Here is a 6,000-nt window from a genome sequence, read left to right on the forward strand (position 1 = left end):
TTTTCTTTAAAAATAGTGTAATTTTGCTTATATAATTACAAAAATTACTTAAAAAATTAAAAGATAATTTTCCTAGCATAATGATAGACTTACACAGCTTTGTAATTATCTCATCTTAATCTATTTTTAAATAGTATAATTATCATTAATTTATGATTAAAATGAGTAATTTCAATCCTAATATAATATGATAATTAATTAGATTAGTATTCTTAAGCTTAATCTCAATAATCAGCAAAGAATTTAGAATTAGGAGAGAATTTTAGAGTATAAATAGGTTTAATCTTCAATTAATTAAGAAATTGTAATAGGTTAACATAGTTCTACTAATTAAAAACGTTCAGTGCTAATTACCGTTGATTAACCAACTAGAGATTTTCTCTCTAGTGATTTCTGCGTAGAGGTCCCTCTAGATGAGAGAGAATTTTCCAAGGCTCCGGGTCTAATTTTTTGTGAAGAAGGGGGGTTTATTTGTAGCTTTTCAGGGCCCCTACGCTGTTTTTGGTAGGTCCTAGCACCTCAAGCAAGCCCCCAGCTCCCAACTAGCACCACCTGCTGCTAAATATGTCTTGGGAAGGTTCCACACAGCCCCCCCAACTTCCAGAATCGATTTTTTTTATTTTCCCTTACTTTTAATGATTAAACTTGGAAATATCTACAATTTCTAGAACCTTAGGATAAAAAGTCTTTAGTAGTAATAATTACTGAAACCATTCAATTTTACTTAACTAATTAGATTCATATTGTAACCTTTCAGAGCCCGTAACTTTTCCAAATTTTATGGGAATTCGATTCTGAAAATTTCTAACCATAGTAAAGCTCTGGTTACGGTTTCAAAAATACCAATATTTGCCATAATTGGATCATTCTACAGTGTTTTCTTAACAAACCAAGTTAATTTGAACAGGCTTTGTACCATTTCTAAGGTTTTAGAAACTAGAAACCTTACATTAAGGGACCAAGGACCAAGCATCACACCAGGAAAGAGGCTGAAGAACCCGCTGAAGCACTGGAACGTATGTACCAAGAAGCAAAAGCTTTAAAGCTAAAGGAAACCGAAGAAGCGGCAAGGAAGGCAAAAGAGGAAGAAGAACAAAAGAGAGCAGAGGAGACCACTGCGCAAGGAGAAGCACAACATGCCCAAGGTGATATGTCTCCCCGCATCTCTTCTCCCGTCTCTGATCACCAAGATCAACGCATGCCAAGCCCACCACCATCACTGGCTAAAGAAGCTGAGCCTGAACAAGAGAAAGCAACCAAAGCTACACAAGAGCCTGAATAGCAAAAGGCAGATGAATCTCCACAACAAACAACTGGAACTACTCAAGAGCAGCCAATAGAGAAGGAGTGAGAGACAGAAAAGGCAGCAAGTCCTACAGAGCAGAAGAGGACACAACAAGGCTTGAGCCGTCAAAGGAACAAGAGGCAGAGGAACCACCCTCTACCTCATCACAGCAAGAGAAGGCCAAGGCACCACCCTTTACCTCCACAAAAAAAGAACAGCCACGGCTACAAGAACAACAACAACCAGCCATCCTGACACAACCAAAAAACACACAAGAGGCTGTAGAAACATCAACCCATTTGGCACAACATGAAGACTAGAAATCAAATGACGAAGTCATTCTACAGGTTAACGAATATGCTAAGCAAATGCAGGAGATGACTGAAAGACTTCGCTCAGCAACACTTGGCTGTAGCACAAGGGCCAAAGAGTTAGAGATGGCGGGGAGTTAGATGACAGACTTAATGTCATCACCAATTTTCAGAGGCAAGTGCAAGAACTGAGAGCAAAAGATGAACAACATTAGCTCACTAGAGATAAGCAACAAAAAGAAATGGAAGAGCTGGGTGAGCTGCTTACCAAACTGTCAGATGTGTGCAGAGCCAAGGATGATCAGCTGACAAAAGTTACAAATGAACTTCTCACTCCTACCCTCTCAGCTCAAAAAATCTAGGTATAGCTAGATGTAGCTAATGCCTCTCTACAATACTCAGAACAAAGAATCAATGATCAGGCAATATTCTTGCGGCAAATACGAGAAATCCAGTCGTTGCCTCGAACAAGGTACATACAACTTAGAAAAGAAAAATAAAGACCTCGAGCTGGAGCTCAAGTTAGAGCAATCTCAACGCAAAGACCTAGCCTTGATGCGGGTCCAAAGAGAAGATGAACTGCTGAAGGAGATAGCTGAACTCAAAAGAGTAAACCAGCTATCAAGAGAAGGAAAGCCAAAAACGCAAGAAGATGCAGGCACTTCGGAGTAGCCTCAACTAGAAATACCCTCAGTATCATTTGTTGAAATGGAGACACAGTCCACAGTAGAGCCGAGTGGCAAGGAAGATTTTCAGGTAACCATTACAAAAGAAGACACAGTGCCCATGGTCCAGCTCTCAAAGGCTGAAGAAGATGCACTGAAAGAAAAGATTACACAAGAGGTAGATGAGCAGTGGAAGGCAACGATGGATTGGGATTTGAGAGTTCTTCGCTCCGTCAATGTCACACAACTCACTCCCAATCAAATCAATGCGCAATGGCACCAACAGTCCCTGCCCTACCCTCTGATAAAAGTTGAGTTGTTATAGGTTAAAGAAAGGCTTTACTCAGACATGCAAGTCAACGGTGTAGATAAAGACCAGTCGAAATGGAGGCTGAGCTGGCTGAACAAAAACCCAAGATACTTGATTCTCATTAGGAAAAATTTGGACTCACAAAGGGGCCCTTTAAGGAGTTTGACTTTAACTCTCTCTACCAAAATGGACGCATGGATAAATTTTGCAAACAATCTCCAAAGTTGGCGGAGGTTTGACAATTAGAATGTCCTCTTCAAGCTCTATCTATTGATATATAGCACTCCATGAGATTCCTCATATTTTAGAAGATTCTTTTTTTGATTCACTTAGATTCCGACAGAGTTGTCACATCATAGGTGAATCAAAAAAAGAATCTTCTAAAATATGAGGAATCTCATGGCGTGATATATATCAGTAGATAGAGCTTGAAGAGGACATTCTAACTGTCAAACCTCCGCCAACTTTGGAGTTTTTTTGCAAAAATTTATCCATGCACCCGTTTTGGTAGAGAGAGATAAAGTCAAACTCCTTAAAGGGCCCCTTTGTGAGTCCAAATTTTGCCTAATGCGTTCACGAGAGCACCTGCAGCCCTGCAAAAAGATTCAACTTTCTGTCGTGTATCAAGAGTAAGGACCTGGATAGCACATGAGGCACTACTCAAGAAGCCGCCAGCTTGGCTAAACTACCCCAGATTGCTTGCTCCAGAAAAGGGATCAGCGATTGAAGAATACATGGTGAAAACCCTAAAGGGCGCCATGTCATTCTTTAAAAGTCTACTAGATTTGTCATGTGTGATGCTATATAAGATCTGCCGAATGCTGCTCATATACATTGAAGTGTTCAATGAGCCAGAGCAAGCAGGCGCCCCTTGGATGTCATTCCTCGAGGGTAACAAAGGTTTGTGCTATGATCTCACTGGCCAACCTTCCAAAGAATTCCTCTATGGCTTCTACGCCAGATGCATGCTTCGACCTTCACACAATATGCTGGCATTTGAGGAAACGTTCTACACGGGATTCTTCACTTGGTGAATGAAGATATTTGCGCTAGTGATCAACAACCTCACATGAAGGTTTGTAGGCTACTCTTAGCAGTGGAGCTGAAGAATAGAGTAACTATGCAGTTTTTGCAAGTACCAGATAAAGAAAAGAAGATCAGATACCAAAAGGCACTGAATGCGCTTAAAGACCGCCTCGTCAGCCACCGCCAGCCTGAAGACTACTTCAGCCCATAAAGTTGTGTCAATGGACGACACAGGCGAGGAGGGGAGGAATGTTAGCAGCAAGGTAATACAAATACCATTTTTCAAAGTTCTCATTGTAAAACACTTATTATTTTGATAAATCGGGAATATTGTAACTCCTATTTTCTCGGATAAACTCTGTAATTAATGAGATGGGGCTACAAGCTTCCAGATTGTATCAACCTGTCATTACCCATCTTTGGTAGAACTCCTTGGCTAAGGTACAAAAGCCAATTTTTGTAAGTTATTATCAAGTTTTTGGATAATGAAATACACAATGTGAGCTAACGACGCTCACTCCTCTCCTTCTCGCGCTTCTGACTCCCTCCTCGGTTGTCACATTGCAGTCGCGTTTGTTGCATTGCAACCGTAGGTAAGAGCTCTACACATTGACGTAAACACATCACAGTATTTCGTAGCTTTTGGCGTCACTGACCCGCAGCCTAATTTCATCATAACTAGGAATTTACACTTTTAAATCAAAAACTATGTCATAATAATCAATATCTAATTCTCCTAAATGATTTTCTCATATTAAACTGATCATTTAATGTGGGGAAGTGCCAGGGGAGAAAAAGCTAGAATATTGGTTAAGCTAGTAGACCGGCCACAGTAGGGATCCAAAGGAGGGAAAATAGGGATCCAAAGGGGGGGCCATTTGCAAAAGATCCATGTGCAACAATGGGCTAAAAAGACCCTAAGGTTTAGCCCATTAAGACTTCCAAGATGCTAAGGTTCCAAAATTCAAAGGTTGTGTCCAAAGGGTTTAAGATTAGGGGGAATTGGATGCTTTGTGTGCTCTCCAAAGTCAATGCACATCCCTACATGGGAGGGGGCGAGCCCTTCTTCTAGGGGATGAGAGAGAAAGCCACACACACACACACAAGCCCCTTTACACAAAGGGAATTAGGGACACATGTCAGCTCCCTAGCCCAGATGCCCACAAGGTGTGCCCAATTCCTATTGGATGACCCTTGAAGTGGACCAATGAGAATTAAGCTAGAGTAAATCTAGTTTAATTAATTTAAAAACATTTAATAAAAGAAACCAATAAGAATTAAGTCTCCTAGAAGACTATTGGGCAGTCTCCCAAAGGGTCCAATGAGCATTCAGGAGCCCCATGGCTTGCCTGATTCCTATTGGCCAGGAGGCAAAGGGGTCCAATGAGAGTTTAGTTTAATTATTTAATTACCTCAAGCTCTCACAAAAGGGGAAAGGGGGACACATGTCAGAAGGCTATCACTTATGTTGCTTAATTGTAATTGGCTTGACTTGGGGAGGGCCAATGAGGCTGCAAGAAGAGAAAATAGCAAGGGGGCTCGCCCAAGAGAGAGAGGGGGCTGATTTTTGCTTGGCATTATCACACACACACTCACACAATCTCATGTGTGAAGAACGAGAATACTATCTCTTCCCAAGCTTTAATGGAGAACTCATCACCTACTCCAAGCTTGTGAGATAGAAGCCTACATCAACACTCTCTTGGCATGTGGATGCAAATCCAACCAAGAGCCAAGCTTCAATGCATGCTCATATCCTCTACCAAGCTAATTACTAAGCTAAGCTATGCTAATATGAGTGATTATGTGAGGAGATGTACATCTTTCTCGTAAGATACTCCTTCTTCCTCTCAATCTACTCTCATACCCTGCTAGCTCTCACCATCTTCGAAGGTGTGTGAGGTCTTGGGTCTGAGAACGGGGATAATTCAAGTTGTGTTTGTTAAGTGTTTTGCTTAGTGCATGAAGCTTCCATATTCATTGTACTAGCTAGTTTTGAAGGAACACAAAGAATTGTATTGAACAATGTCTCTCTTGATGGGAGAAACCATAATACAAAGCCTTTTGGAGGGGGGACCAGCTCCATGCAAATCCGGTCCTCAACTGTTGTCAATAGCTTAATCTCTCTCTCTCTTTTGAAAGTATTGTTGATGCTATCTAACTAGGTGTTATGCTTTTTGTTGCTCTCTACACCCAAGCACTCTTGTAATTCTCATTAGGAATCTATTCTAATGAAATGCCCACTATGTTCATGCTAATTTCCGCTACACATAAGTTATTAGGACATTAAATGTTACATTGGTATCAGAGCACAAGGTTTCTCTTTTATTGCTCAAGAAGGGAGGTCCTCAAGCTAGCTACAAATGGTTGGTATTATTAATTGCCTGTGAGTAAGTAGAATAG

Source organism: Adiantum capillus-veneris, chromosome 4 (genome assembly GCF_014529385.1).
Source record: "Adiantum capillus-veneris isolate H3 chromosome 4, ASM1452938v2, whole genome shotgun sequence".
Classification (NCBI taxonomy): domain Eukaryota; kingdom Viridiplantae; phylum Streptophyta; class Polypodiopsida; order Polypodiales; family Pteridaceae; genus Adiantum; species Adiantum capillus-veneris.